The sequence below is a fragment of the Hyaena hyaena genome, unplaced genomic scaffold (genome assembly GCF_003009895.1).
Source record: "Hyaena hyaena isolate Hyena2069 unplaced genomic scaffold, ASM300989v1 scaffold_351, whole genome shotgun sequence".
Lineage (NCBI taxonomy): Eukaryota > Metazoa > Chordata > Mammalia > Carnivora > Hyaenidae > Hyaena > Hyaena hyaena.
The window spans coordinates 1,574,551-1,591,398 of record NW_024080983.1 but is presented as its reverse complement, the minus strand read 5'-3'; positions in this window follow the sequence as shown (position 1 = coordinate 1,591,398).

The window sequence follows — 16,848 nt, the reverse complement described above, 5'->3', positions numbered from 1 at the left end:
TGTGAGCTGTCAGCACAGAGCCCGACACGGGGCTCGAACTCACAAACTGCAACATCATGACGTGAGCCGAAGTTTGGAACTTAACCAACTGAGCCACCCAGGAGCCCCTGCACTAATTCATTTTAGAGTCACATCTTCCATTTTAGTGGGAAGTGGGAGGCAAAATATACAGGTACACATATAAAAGAGTGGTAGATTTGGTCGTGGGAAAACAAAGAATTTCTTTTTTGCCTTTATAAAGCAGCTTTGCTATTTAGTGAAAGTGGTATGAACCTATCTACCTTAAAGACAGGTTTGGATTTATATACCATCCTTCTTCTATAGTTATCTCAAGTCAGCAATTTCAGGATCTATTCATTTTTTTCCCCAATAAAATAAATAATTTAACACAATGATCTAGTCTTTTTCCTGTACGATAAAATATTTAACAAAAAGCCCTGACATTCCCTAAGCAGCAATTACTGCCAATTTAGGAATTCAGTCTTTGGAATTAGCGGTGAATGAAAGTTACAATTAAAGCAAGGCATTCCTAGACACAAATTAAATACCTTCTCCACCTACACTTCCGTAGGAAAACCTCTCAGTTTTCCTTAGAGACTTGGCTGTAAATCTCCTCGGGCCAGTGTGCCGTGGTTATACTCTGGCCTATCCTGCTACAGTGCTATTTGTTGAACTACAGAAGTTTTAGGGTGGGGAGGCGTTGGGTGGAAAGAATGAGAGGTTGGGCATCTAATTCCAATCCCCTTTGTGCCAACAACCACATGAGTTCTTTTTTTCTTTTTATCTTTTTTTTTTTTTTTTTTTGGAGCTAGAATACAAGTGGGGAAGGGGCAGAGATAGAGGGAGAGAGAATCCCAAGCAGGCTCTGCATTGTCAGCACAGAGCCTGATGTGGGGCTCGAACTCATGAACCATGAGCTCATAACCTGAGCTGAAGTCTGACATTTAACTGACTGAGCCACCCAGGCACCCCTTTTTTTATCTTTTAAAAAAATCTTTTAATGTTTATTTATTTTTGAGGGAGAGGGAAACAGAGAGTGAGCTGGGCGGGGGCAGAGAGAGACGGAAGACAGCGAATCCGAAGCAGGCTCCGGGCTCTGAGCTGTCAGCACAGAGCCCGACACGGGGCTTGAACCCGGAAAACCTTGAGATCATGACCTGAGCCGAAGTCAGCGGCTTAACCGCACCACCCAGGAGCCCCCATCTTTCTAATGTGTTACAGTCCTGGGCAAGAATCCAAAGGAAAAGCAGGAGCTGCTGCTTTAAAGGCTACAAGCTTCTCAGGTCTGCCTTTGCACTTCGTGCCTGTACAGGAGTGATGATCAGGAAACTGTTTGCCCTTGCAGGATGCCCGCTGCTCCTTCTGGCCCACAGCTCCTGATGCCCCATGGAGCCTTCTCAGTCTGAACCTTGAACCCTTGCGTCCTGTCTCCTTCATGCCCGGTTGAGAGGGAAGACAAATAACGGCAATACCCTGGCTTTCTGGCTTTCCCCACGAAACGCCCTTCCAACTGTGTGACTGTCGCTCTGTAATCAGTGTTGCCCTGACAACTTGAGCGCTTCAACAAATGGAGAGAAAGGGAACTAATATTTACGAAGTGTCTCCTGTGTGATGTTACGTAGTATTTGTTCTCCCCAAGCTTGGCGCTTCCTGTAGCTTCTCTCATTTACATGGACCGCCTCATTCCCCATTCCGAGAGGTGTGCGGAAACGATTATGCCTTTTCTTTGCTTCTTGGAATGTTAAAAATAACTGCCACTGACTAAATTAATTCAACGACGTTCTAAGGTATTTCCCTCATATGTATTCCCTGTTGCCTGTGTAGAAACAGCCTTAATAAGGGATGTTGTAACAGGGCTGAAGTCCTGTCTCCCCAAACATGGCTAAGCCAATTACAGAAGTATCCTCCCCTCCAGAACTTCATAGGCCACATCAAAAACGTGGTTTATAATTGTTTGTTTAGAATGGTCCCTTAGGAAGCAGACCGCATTTCTCCTGATATAACGATTTTCCTCTCGGAAAGAACATTTACTTTGAATAATTTTAAATATTATGCATTCACGCTCACACCTTTTTCTCGGCAACGGCATTCTTTTTCATGGCCAGGGAAATGTAAGTTTTATAGGAAGAAAAACGTAAGATAGTAAAAAGGTGTTTTTTAAACATCGTTTTCAGAGAAATCTATTTTTTATTTCTTAGACAGAAACACGATTTCTATGATGCATAATAATGCCGCCAATGATTTCAGCTCAGACATTTCAAGGACAGAACCTGAAAATAGAAATAAAAAAAGATCGCCTTCCTTATAAAATACCTGAAGAGCCCATGTAAACTGTGGGTATATTGTGGTATGTTTTTCTGCAGGGAGAGCTGAATAATCAATTCAAAGTTGATCAAGTGCCCAGACATCCTGAACTATAGTTGATGTATACAGTGTGTCTTTTTTGAAAATTTTCGTTCCAGTATAGTTAACACACAGTGTTAGTTTCAGGTGCATACAATGCATCTTGCAACATTGTTGAAGGCCTAAGGTGTGCACTTGCTGCATTAGGTCCTGAAGGACCAGGCTGAGCAAAACCAGACAAGTCCCTTGCTTTGGGGTGCTTGCTATCTAGGAGAAGAGATGGAAATCAAGCTGATCGTCAAATGGATATGAGTTGAATTTTATACTGAGAAGATTCGATGATGAATACTTACATGATATAAGCAAAATACATACAAATTGGTAGTGCGGTGCTTGGGTGGCTCAGTTGTTTGAGCGTCCAACTTCGGCTCAGGTCATGATCTCGCGATTCAGGAGTTCAAACCTCGCGCGGCACTTTGGTGGCTCAGTTGTTTGAGCATCCAACTTCGGCTCAGGTCATGATCTCACGATTCAGGAGTTCAAACCTCGCCTTGGGCTCTGCTCTCAGTGTGGCGCCTGCTTCTGATCCTCTGTCTCCATCTCTCCCTGCCTCTCCCTGCTGGTGCTGTCTCTCTCTGTGTCTCAAAAATAAAAAATAAAATAAAAAATAAAACTGGTAGCTAAGTGGATCTAGGAATTATGTAAGGACTTCCACGAGGAAGTGAGTTGGGAGATGAAATCCGAGGGATGAAGCACCAACTAAGAGGCGGGGAAAAGCAGGATAATCCTCCAGGAGGAAGGAGCAGCGTGTCAAAGATTCTGCATCAGGCAGGAAGCAAAGAAGGCAGTCGTGCTGGGGGGAGCGGAATGAAGGACAGAAGGGGATAAGACGCGATTGAAGTGTTCGGGACACGACGGGCCCTGGTCAGGACTTCAGCTCCTGTCCTAAAAGCAGTGGAATGTACTGAAAGGTGTAGTGCTGAGCCGAGGGGTCAGCCAAGGGCAGGGTATAGCAGGTCGGTTTTGGTTTTCGGTTTTTTTTCTATGCAGTTACCTTTACAGTTGCTATCTTCCTCTTTTTCTAACTGAAGTATAGTCGACACACACAATGTGACATTCATTGCAGGTGTACAGCATAGTGATCGGACAAATGTCTACCTTCTGCCGAGCCGTCCACAAGCGTAGCCACCATCTGTCACCATGCAGCACTAGTAAAGTACCGTTGACTGCATTCCCTCCGCTGTGCTTTAGTCCTGTGACTTACTTAGTCCCTAACTGGAAGCCTGTACCTCCCCCTCCCCTTCACCCAATTCGCTCCTCTCCCTGCCCCCCTCCTTCTGGCAACCCTCCGTTTGTTCTCTGTATCTATTGGTCTGTTTGCTTCTTCATCTGTTTTGTTTTGAACGGATTTCTCTGGCCTCCGTGGTGTTCGGATGGAGACACGTGTGGATGTGGGGAGGCTGGTTAGGATAAAATGGCACTAGCCCAACCAAAAGACGGAGGCATGAAACAAATGCTTTGCGGGCCACCTCATCGTTCTCTGTGAAAGCTCTCAACTCTAAATGCATGTCAATTTGTGATCCATTCCTCCACTCCACCCTATGTGGGCCCACTTTACACGTTTTTCTGCCTTACTCCCTTCCTGGCTGTCATCTTGATGGGTTTTAGTCCACCGGAGGCACCAATGGGACACTGGAGGGTGGGAAGAGAGAAAGGTAAGGGTAGTATTTCTCCCCAACTCCTTCCCTGCTTTACAATTACGGCTCCTGCTGGCTGGCCTCTCTGTACGTCATTCTCGGCTCCCCAAACCTTTAGAGGTGCCAGTAATTTGAAATAAAATACTTCATCCATCCCCTTTCCTGAAGCAATATGATTACGTGTGCAAGTATACGATTAAAATAAATCTCTACCTAGATTATTGAGTCGTGCTATTAATATAAAGCAAAGAAGTAGCTAAAGAAGAACGAGTTCGGGTTAGCAAATCTTGTGACCTTGGGTGCCAGCCTACTTCCATTCGAATCCCAGTTTACTCATTTTTTAAAAAACTTTTTAACATTTACTTATTAGAGAGAGAGAGAAAGAGTGTGTAAATGGGGGAGAGGTGGGGGGGGGTGGGCAGAGGATCTGAAGCCGGCTCTGTGTTGACAGCAGAGAGCCCAATGCAGGGCTCAAACTCACAACCGTGAGAACATAACCTGGGCTGAAGTTGGACACTTAACCGGCTAAGCCACCCAGGCACTCCTGGCTTAGTCATTTCTTAGCCGTGTGCCGTCATACAAGTTACTTTGTCTAGAAGCACCATTTCCTCCCTTCACTTTTCCAGCCCTAGCGATGGTAACGGCTTCCTGCTGTTGTTTAGTCTCCGGGACCTCGACCTCCATTGTCCGACCCCTTAATCTTGCCTCACATCTCTAGAAAGTCTACTCATGGAAGTGGCTTCACTTGAACCACCTAAGGGGAAGGTTATTCCCCGCTGGAACCATGATTATACAAAATACAATGGAAATCATCATTTTAGAAAGACAGAAGAGGAAGCGTACTAAGATGGAATTAGGCCAAAACGTGGCCCTGTACGACACATCCCAGAGGTAGATACTGGGCTGCCGACGTTTCATATGAATCTCTAGACGCCTGAGATCATCTAGAGATCGCGCGTGCGGGTGAGTCCCTGAAGCTCTACCTGCCCCTGCACACATTCTGGCCGTATAAACGGAATGAGTTCATTCGATCACTTATAGCCTCTGGTTGATATATCCCCAGGCTGCCAAGTGAGAATAGGGTCTTTTTCTTCTGTTTATGTGGGGTGACGGTGGGTTAATGAAAAAGTAGCTTTGGATATATGCGGTGGTATAACATTAGAAACATGATGACCCTAGGTCAGTCTTCGAGACAGAAAGCAGTAAATGGGACGATTGTATGGGTCTAATGGGAAAACCATGTGAATGATCTCAGAGTTCAATGTCTATGGGCATGCCATTCACATTGCTCAGTCCTCTCATAAATGAGTACATTTCTTTTCTAATTCAATGTATGTATATTCACTCAGTGCACACATTCCCAAATGCCATACTAATTCCTTCCAAGACCTCACTAATTATCCAGAGCAAGACATAAACTGTTGATGAGAAAATGAACTGCTTTAATAATATATGCTCTATCTTTGGCAGTTCCTTTTGCCTGTCAATAGCTATACTATATCTCCACAGTAAACTGAGAACACTGGGCTGAAGTACTGACATGGGGTCAATACATGCTGTTCTCAGCATAGACTATAAAGCAGTGTTCTTGCATTCCATTATCAAGTGGTAACGAAGGCAGAATATAACATTTGCAGAAGACCTCAGGCTCCATTTCGTGACCAGTTGCCTGTTATCTTTCCAAGAGACTTGATCACATGCAAAGAAAGCTTTCTAGGGTCTTCAAATTCACCCTGGACACTTTTGTATTCACCAAAGGACAACAGTGACAATGTCCTTGAAAATGGCACTCCTCAGAAAAAGATTAGGCTTAGCCCAAATCAAAAAGACATCGTTAAAGCCATTATTCTTCCATGTGACAAAAAAAAAAAAGTATGCTTACCCTTCAATTTTATGGAAGGAAATGAAAAAGCCAACTATTCAGATGCACCTTCTAATGGGATCTATAAATGCTATCCAATATACATGGACATTTGCTCTAGCCTCTCCCTACTCGCTATGTAGAGAAAAGTCACCTCTTTGGGAGATGTGATCGTTTGGACTTGCACTATGGAACCTTGGATATGCTAAATGGAGGGTGTGCTTTGTTTTTTTATCTAGTTGTGGCTGCAGTACAAGCCCTTTATCTCCACATACAAAGTCATCTTCTGAGAGCAGAGGTTCCTAGAAATAACTGCTACCTCAAAAGAAGATTTACATATAATTAAAAATGGAACTCTAACACATTCAGGGCCTGTGAGTTGAGGGATATGAGCATAATGTGGATAGAGCCATTTAGTTCAGTCAGCTCTTGACCCACAACCTGAAACCATTGGCCCAGGCAAAGAACTATCAATATTGATATCAATATCATGTTGATCAGAAGTACAACTAAGTGGGTTTAACACATCGTCCCCTACTGCATACACCTTAATAAGAGGCTATCAGGTTCTGACATTTTTAAAATCACATGAGACTATTTGTACTAAAGGAAAATTTTTTTTTAATTTGGCGGGGGGGGGGGGTGTTCCTTGAGCTCTTTAGGTTGTGTCTTGAGTAGGAGACAGTGTGGAACACGCTACATCAGGGAGGAGAAAAAGGAATCTCAGACTCATTAATGCCTGTTCTTGGAAGAAACACACTGCTGTGGGGCCAGACGCAGAGGCAGTGAGTCGAGGATTAGCATAGCTGGGAGTCTAATACACAGTTTGTAAAAAGATATGATGAAGGGAGAAATAAAGGAATTCATAAACACAGATATTACAGACTCCTTTGTTAGGCACTGCTCAAGCACATAGGCAAAAAAAAAAAAAAAGAAATTATTATAGAGAAGATTTGAACAGCCAATATGACATAATTGCTATTTATTGAATAGTAGTATGTCCCCAAACTGCAGTATACATTCTAGGCCATAAAATAAATTGCAATATATTTAGAAAGTTTTATATCATCCAAAATGTATTCTCTGACCACAATTAAATTGAATTAGAAATCATCAATAATAAGTTATTTAAGAAATGCCTAACACAAAAATAGACATATAGATCAATGGAACAGAATAGAAAGCCCAGAAATAAGCCCACAGTTATATGGCCCATTAATCTTTGCCAAAAGAGGCAGGAATATGCAATGGGAAAAAAACAATCTCTTCAACAAAAGGTATTGGGGAAAATGGACCACTTTCCTACACCACACACAAAAATAAACTCAAAATGGATTAAGGCACTCAATGTGAGACCTAAAACCATAAAAATCCTAGAAGAAGCACAGGCAGTAATTTCTCTGACATGGGCCATAACAACATCTTTCTAGATATGTCTCCTGAGGCAAGGGAAACAAAAGCAAAAATAAACTACTGAGACTTCATCACAATAAAAAGCTTCTGCACAGTGAAGGAAACAATCAACAAAACTAAAAGGTAATCTGTGGAAGGGGGGAAGATATTTGCAAATGACTGTCTGATAAAGCCTTAGTATCCATAATACATATGGAACAAGTAGAACTCAACACCAAAAAGCCAAATAATCCGATTTAAGAATGGGCAGAAGACATGAACAGACATTTCTCCAAAGAAGACACCAAGATGACCAAGAGACACATGAAAAGATGCTCAACATCACTCATCATCAGGGAAACACAAATCAAACCACAATGAGATACCACCTCACACCTGTCAGCATGGCTAACATCAACACTCAAGAAACAACAGGTGTTGCTGAGGATGTTGTGAAAAAGGAACCCACTTGCACTGTTGGTGGGAATGCAAACTGGTGCAGCCACTGTGGAAAACAGTATGAAGTTTCCTAAAAAGTTAAAAATAGAACTTCCCTATGATCCGGAATCACACTACTGGATATCTACCCAAAAAATACAAAAACACCAATTCAAAGGGATACATGCAACCCAATGATCATAGAAGCACTATCGACAATAGCCAAATTATGGAAAGAGCCCAAATGTCCATTGAATGTGAATGAATAAAGAAGATATGGTATATATATATATACACACAATGGAATATTACTTAGCCATGAAAAGAATGAAATCTTGCCATTTGCAACAACATGAATGGACCTAGAAGATATAATGCTAAGTGAAATAAGTCAGAAAGAGACAAATGTTATATGATTTCAGTCATATGTAGAATTTAAGAAACAAAACAAACATACAAAGAAAAAAAGAGACAAACTGATGGTTGTGAGTGGGAAGGTGGGTGAGGGGATGGGTGAAATAGGTGATGGGGATTACGGGGTGCACTTGTGATGTATGGAAGTGTTGAATCCCTATATTGTACACCTAAAATGAATATAACAGTGTATGTTAATTACACTGGAATTTTAAAAATTTAAAGGCCTGAACATTTGGAGATTTAACAAAATACTTCTGAATAACACATAGATCAAAGAAGAAATCACAAGGAAAATTACAAACTATTTGGACTCAAACAATAATAAAATCATAACGTATGAGACTTTAGGAATGAGCTAAAGCAACAATTAAAGGAAAAATATAGCTATAAATGCACATATTAATGAGGGAGAGAAATTTCAATTTTAGTGATCTAAGTTTCCATCATGAAGAACTACAATAAAAAAAAAGAAAGGAAAAGAAAAAATTGATCCTAAAGTAAGTGGAAGGAAGGAAATAAATTACAAACAGTGAAAAATCAATAAAATAAGGGTGCCTGGGTGGCTCAGTCAGTTAATCGTCTAACTTTGGGTCAAGTCATGATCTTGCAGTTCATGAGTTCAAGCCCCACATCGGGCTCTGTGCTGAAAGCTCAGAGCCTGGAGCCTGCTTCAGTTCTATGTCTCCGTCTCTCTCTGCTCCTCCCTGCTTGTGCTCTGTCTCTCTATCTCAAAAATAAATAAACATTAAAGAAAGTTTTTTAAAATAAATTTTAAAAAAGAAAAAAGAAAAATCAATAAAATAGAAAATAGGCCAAAAAAATAGAGGAAGTCGAAAAAGTAAAAACTTGGTCTTTGAAAAGGCTGATTAAAAAATTGTGAAAAGACTGATTAAAACACCTAGCAAGATTGATCCAGAATTAAAGGGGGAAACGGGAAACCAATGTTAGGAATGAAAGAGGGAAAATTACTACAGATCACATTGAGGTTAAAATGGGAACAAGGAAATATTATAAACAATTTCATGCCACTAAATTAAATAACTGGACAGCATTCCTTTGGGAATACAACTTACCAAAACCCGATACAGAAGACATAAAAACATACGTAACATGCTACCTGTTTAAGGAAATACATGATGGTACTTCTGGCCAAGATGGAATAACAGACACTGGATTTACCTTGCCATCTCAGACAACCAACAAAAGCCAAAAAATATTTGAGATAATGGTTTTCAAGATGATACTCAATGGCAGACGGTGATCTCTGAGAGACAGGAAACAAATGGAGTGAGTATTGCCCCAGCTTCCTGCCTTGAGGAAATTTCCAGACCACAGCGTGGGGGGTGGCGGGGGAACATAGGGACAACAAGCAGGAACCTCTGAGTTGAGGAGCAAGACAGCTACAGTCCAGAGGACAGAGCGACACAGAAGGGGACAGCTAGGTAGCTACGGAGCATTCTGGAAGCACTGAGCAGCCCATGCACAGAAAGGAACGGCCCAAGGGTGTCTTGCAAGGATTAACAGTACTCCGCTCACTACTCAGGATCAGGAAGGGCTCAGTTCTCACCAGCCGGTCTGGCAGAGCCCTAATCCACAGGGCATTTGGTGAGAGCTCAGAAAGGCCTCAGCTCTGTAGCGAGGAAAAAGCGCTGCTCAGCTCCTGCTTACAAAATAGAAGAAGGAAGACCCTGATGGATCAAACTATTTCTGAAAAACAAATATTTCAGGGGCACAAAAATATTCAGCTTGCCAGACGGCAAAGTTCACGATGTCTAGCCTCCAGTTACAGACTACGAGACGTGCAAAGAGGCAGGAAAACATGACTTATAATAAGAAGGAGAATAATCAATCACTCAAAACCAATGCGTAACTGACACCAATGTAAGAAATAGCGGACAAGAACATTAAAACAGTTATAACTATATTCTATATGTTCTCACAGTTAAGTAGATACAAGAATTATAAAGAAAAGCTAAAATGTCAGAGATGAAAGATAGAAATGAATAGAGTGAGGAGCACCTGGGTTGGTTCAGTCGGTTGAGCATTCAATGGCACCTCAGGTCATGATCTAACCGTTAACGAGTTTGAGTCCCACATCGTGCTCTGTGCTGGCAGCTGGGAGCCTGCTCCGGATTCTGTGTCTCCTCCTCTCTCTGCCCCTCCCCTGTCCGTGCTCTGTCTCTCACAAAATAAATAAAAATTTTTTAAAAAAATTAAAGAAATGAATACAGTGAAAAAGGTCAAATTTCCAGTTATAAAGGGGCACCTGGCTGGCTCAGTCGGTAGAGCATCTGACTCTTGATCCGACAGTCTTGAGTTCGAGCCCCACACTGGGCGCAGAGCCTAGTTCAAACAAACAAACAAACAAACAAACACATTTCCGTTTATAAAATGAATAAGCCATGGGGATGTAATGTACAGCATGGTGGCTATAGTTAACGATATTGTCTTGCATATTTGAAAATAGCTAAGAGAGTGTATCTTAAAACTTCTCATCATGAGGAAAAACTGTAACCATGTACGGTGATGGATGTTTACTGGACATATTGTGGCGATCATTTCACAATATATACCAATACTGAATCATTACATTGTACACCTGAAACTAATGTTACATCAATTATACCTCAATTTTTAAAAAGCTATTACTGTATTCTCTATGTTCTAGAAGTTACATAAATACATGAGAAACAAAGAAAAAGTATAATGTCGGAGATGGAAAATACACCAGATGGAAATAAAGATAGATTGACATTGTGAGGGAAAACAATGGCAAACTAAGGATGAGATGTCCAGGAAGAATAATTTTTAAGAGATTTATTAAGATATCCCTCTAAAATATGGAACCTGACACATGAAAGTGCTCAAAAAATATTTAGAGTGTTTGGGTCCGAAAGTATGGGATGAATTTTATGATAGGTCTTGGCCTTAGTAGGGAAATGAGGTACCAGATGGGGACACTGAGGAAGGAGCACAACCCTGTGAATTGGGTCAACAAGGAAGGGGTTCCATGAAAGTAAAATTTTTATAGCAATAAGATACCTAGGACCCCCAAGAGGCAAGAGCAGATCCAGCAGTGGAACGTAGGGAAAATTAAGGGTGACAGTTATTTCATTATCTTTTAAAATTAATTTTATAAGCAGACTCCTGAGGAGCCCAAAATTTATTTCAGTACCAGGAAGAATGTCTTAAAAATTCATGCTGATGGAGATAGGGAAAATACAGCTTGGAGGAAACTGTTTTATGAGGTAAAAATGCTGTACTGTCCACATTCATCCAGAAGTATGCCTCTTGCCTGATTATAAGTCGTACGTCCTCTTTAAGGATGTAGAAAAATTCCTAGGGGCAAACCACATTAACTCAACAGATAACCATTTAGTATCAAGTCCTATGTAAAATACAAAGCTGAATCAGACATGGCCCCAGGACCCAAGGAATTTATGAATCAAACTATGACGTGTTATTATCTGATATCAATCCCATGGTTATTTTTACAGCACGCATTCATTCTTTTAAGTATATCTTACCCAGTTTCCACAGTCTTGAACGGATGTCTTCAAATATATTTATCGCAGTGAATGAAATCATTTTTTGGCATGACATGTGTCTTCTGACATGACATACGAAACTCTGTTTAAATCCAAAGGACACGGGAGTGCATTGGCGTACAGACCTTACGTTATCTATGAGACAGAACTGCTAGTTTGTGAGGTTTAAAAACATCTCCATTAGCTTTCTAAGGGATGGAATCTGATATTTCATGATTGGCACATGAATAGTCTTTAGTGCGGGAAGACAGATTGGGGTGGTCACCGGAGGAAAAAGAAGAGGCATTCCTTGCAAAGGCATTGGGATAGCACAGACACCCTCCGCCATCCACACCGACACATACAGAATGGAGTCAGCCCATGTGCCTGAGATTTTCTAAACCCATCAGAAGACTGTTACAATTATGGGGGGGGTTTAAGTTCGCATCTACACATAAAAACCTTTTTTTGGAACTTGAGACAAAGTTTGAATGTATCAAGATTCCCAAAACTTTTTTCTAAAAGTTGCCAGTAATCTGAAATAAAATACTTTGTCCATCCCCTTTCCTGAAGCAGCATGCTCATGTATGCAAGCATGTGGTTAGAATAAATCTCTACCTCGGGCCACCTGGGTGGCTCGGTGGGTTGAGCGTCCCACTCTTGATTTCAGCTCAGGTCAGGTCATGATTCCAGGGTCGTGGGATCGAGCCCTGTGTTGGGCTCCACTCTGAGTGTGGGGCCTGCATGGGATTCTCTCTCTCTCTCTCTCTCCCCCCCACCCCCAGCTTATGCTTTCTCTCTCTCTAAAAGAAAAGAAAAAAGAGCAATTAAAAAAACCTCTACCTAGATTTTTGAGTGAGTCATGCTATTAACATAAAGCAAGAAAGCAGCAAGAGAACTAGTTCAGGTTAGTAAATCATGTGAACTTTGGTGCCAGTCGGCATCCATTCAAATCGCAGCTTGCTCATGTCTTAGCTGTAGGACTTCGTGCGAGTTACTTTGTCTTGATTTCCTCATTGGTAAAACAGAAATAATGGTCTCTGTCTTCTAACATGGTCGGGAGGATTAAATTACATGATTCGTGTAAGCATTTAGCACAGTGCCCAGCACACAGTGTGAATGCAGTAAATGGTGGTCGCTGCTGTTATATTATTCCCTCCAGGCACTATCTCACCAGAAGCAAGTAACTCAGGTCACTGGAGTCTTCAGGACGCTCGCTGTCTCTCTGGCCCATGGTTGCTCACATAGAGGCTCAACTTGGAAAGGCAGGCCCATTTTCACTCTGTAATTTGACCTTCCCTGGTGTTATTACAATGGCCATGGTGGCATTTCGTGGCATTTCCTGTCTTCTTGATCGATTCCAGGTGCTGGCTGGAGCATATGCTGCTGTGGGTGTTAAAACAGCAAACCAGTGAGGTCTATTTTGATACAAAGGTGAGGGAGCAATGTGACTTGATTTAGCAATATCATAACTTTTTTTCCATTTGTTCCCTTAGTGTGTGCACAGTTTCCTGTAGATACCATGGAGTTGGGAAGCAATTGTATAAATATCTCTAAATCAGATCGACAAACACACAATACCTACTATACTCGGTGCTGTTGAGAATGCATAGATGTCCGAGGCATCCCTTGAGGAGCTAATGATCTGGTTAGAGAGAGATCAGAGATCTCCGAATTTATAAGGAAATAGGAAGCGTAAGAGTTTAAGTGGAGGGAATGCAATGGTGCTGGTGACACTGCAATTGCAATATTTGTTACTTACTCACATTTTTATAAATGTCCAAGGGTGAAATGGACAAGGATCTTTCACGTCAGGCTAAGGAGTGTGCGTTCTGTGCCTGTAATTGGGTGCCACTGAAGCCTTAATAGAAAGAAAGAATAGGAGAAAAGTGAAAATTTAGGAAGGGAAAGTATTTGTAGGACTGGAAAGAGGAAGGCAAAAATTAGGTTTCCCAGTGTTGAGGTTTATGCAAGGAATCTGAGGCCATTGCAAGGGAAGGAGAGGGAGGAGTCCGTGGAAGAATTGACAATATTTGGTGACTGATGGGGTGGGGCTGGCAAAGGAGACGAATGAGACAAAAAGTCCTGATTTTTGGAGCTGGGAAGATGTTGAGACATTTCAAATAACCCAGCAATGAAATGGCTTGAGCAGTTTGGGGATTTTGTTTTTGTTTTTGAGAAGATCAACAGTTGAGTTGCAGTCGGTATGATGTGCAATAATTGGAAGGAGACAGAACTTATGAGTCTGTGGGACTTGGAGTTTGGAACGTTACCCCCAGTGGTGGCATTTGGAAGTGTGACAGGGTTGGAACCGAGCACAGGGAGAGAAGAGCCTCTGGATGAAGACCAAACCTTGGGCGACATCCACACTCAGAGGAGCTAGCAGAGGAGAAAGCCACTGTCAAGTATTGTGGGTCAGGGATATTCTTAGCCGATTTACCATTTCTGCCTGATAACCAGGGGGTCCAAAGTTAATCTGGTGCCAAAATAGAGTATTGGTCTTATCCCAAACGGCTGATACATCCCTCTCATTCCTAATGATTTCAGATTTTTTTTTTAGCTTTATCTAATCCTTTCTCTTTCACCTGCAGCTCTGTATTTCAAAATGACACAAATCTTTTCTGGTGATAAACAGGATATAAATGACAGAAGGAAAAAAAAAACATAAAACCATGGAGGAGACCATTCAAAAAAGATGAAATCTCGGGGCGCCCGGGTGGCGTAGTTGGTTAAGCGTCCGACTTTCGCTCGGGTCATGATCTCGCGGTTCGTGGGTTCAAGCCCCGCGTCGGGCTCTGTGCTGACTGCCAGCTCAGAGCCTGGAGCCTGTTTCAGTCTGTGACTCCCTCTCTCTCTAACCCTCCCCTGCTCACGCTGTCTCTCTCTCTCTCCTAGAAATAAATAAAACATTTAAAAAAAAAAAAAAAAGATGAAATCTCTAATAGTTTCAGTTGTCATAGACGTACGGGGTAAGCACTGAGAGGCAGCCTTACATTTTGCCAGTTAGGAAACTATGTGACTTGAGGAATAGGTAAAATGTTGGAAAAGCTCGGGATCGGGGTGAGAATGCCAAAGGAGAAGCATGTGATAGGGAATCAAAATTATATGAATAAAACATCATATGAAATGTTACATATGAAAATACCTTGGGGGTTCTACCTTAAAAATCAGGTTTTCATAACATTGAATGTTTGCATGTTGCCCCACACCCACGAAGCAGGCATCTGGCCCCCTGGTTGCATTTGTGACAAGGTCTGCTCTGAGAATAGATTGAGAACTGGAGGTACAGGAGCAAAAAACCCCACCTTTTCTACCTGCTGCTTGTGTTCTTAAGATGGGCCAAACAGTACAGCATAGGGAACATAGTCAATGACGTTGTAATAGCATCGTATGGTGACAGACGGTAGCTACACTTGTGGTGAGCATTCCACACGTTACAGAGAAGTGGAATCACTATGCGGTATACCTGAAATTAATGTAACATTGTGTGTCAACTATACTCAAATTAAAAAACAAGTAAAAAAATTTTTTAATGTTTATTTATTTTTGAGAGACAGAGCACAAGTAAGGGAGGGACAGAGAGAGAGGGAGACACAGAATCGGAAGCAAGCTCCAGGCTCCAAGCTGTCAGCACAGAGCCCGACGTGAGGCTCGAACCCACGGACCATAAGATCATGACCTGAGCCGAAGTCGGACGCTTAACCGACTGAGCCACCCAGGCGCCCCTCAAATTAAAAAAGATCTTAAAAAGATGAGCCAAGCACATAGGTAGAAGGCTTTCTAGACAGAACATGCATGCTTCTTCCAAACACGACTACCTGAGGCTTCCTGAAAATGAAGAGAATGGCATTACAGAGACATGTGATTGTATCAAACAAAATTGGACAAAACAATCCTTCTGCCTTTGGCCTTGTGGACAATCACCAGAATGACTGGCTTAAAAACACACAGAAAGCGATGGAACAGAATCGAGAGTGCGGAGATAAGCTCACGTGTATGGTCAGCTCATATTTGACAAGTGACCAAGGATACTTAATGGGGAAGGGAAGTCTTTTCAATAATCTTTTCACAATATAAACTCTAAACAAATGTTTTAGGTGTGACAGCAGAAGCATAAACAACAAAAACAAACTGTTATGTGTCAAACTAAAAAGCCTCTGCACGGCAAAAGAAATGGTCAACAAAATGAAAAGGCAACTTACAGAATGGGAGAAAATATTTGCACATCATATATCTGGTAAGACCTTAATATCCAAATTTGCACAGAATTCTTATCAGTGAATAGCAAATAAGAAGAAGAAGGACTTAAAAATGGGCAGAGGACACAAACAGACTTTTTCCAAAGAAGACATACAATACAAATGGCCAACAGGCATGTGAAAAGGTGCTTGACGCCAAGAATCATGAGGAAAATGCAAATCAAACCTACGAGGAAATATCACCTCGTCCCTGTTAGAATGGCTGTTCTACAAAAAGACAAGAAATGACAAACATGGGTGAGGGTGTGGAGAAAAAGAGACCCTTGTTCAGTGTCGCTGGAGAGTGTAAATTGGTGCAGCCACTATGGAAATCAGTATGGAGGTTCCTCAAAAAGATGACAGTTGAACCACTATATCTTCTCGCATCCCACCTCTGGGCACATCTATCCAAAGGAACTGAAATCAGGATCTCGAAGAGATGTGTGCAGTCCCGTATTCACCGAAGGATTATTCACAATAACCAAGACATGAAAACAACTTATGTGTCTGCCTATGGATGAATTGATAAAGAATATGCTGCATTTCACCCCTTGGTGCCTTCGTATGTGCTCCATTTTCTATCTGAAGTGTCCTTCCGAGTGAAGAAGAACTGGGAGAAGGTGGATTCTCGTCTCATAAATAAGGAAGTCTTGAAGGGAGTTGGTTTAGAAGTCTTGAAGGGAGTTCGGAGGATACGTTCCATTTGGGCGGTGTTGAATTTGACATCTGAATGCAATGTCCTAAGAGGCGATATCCTGTCACCACGGACGAGCTCAATTTCTCCCAGGACAATTGAACCACACTCTCTTCACGTGGGCTATTTCAGCCATCTTACCGACTCAAGGGATGAACCTCGTAGCCACAAAATGAAACTATGTCATAAAGATTTAGCTCCTACCCTTTCTAACTTATTTCTGGTTATAAAAAAAAAATCC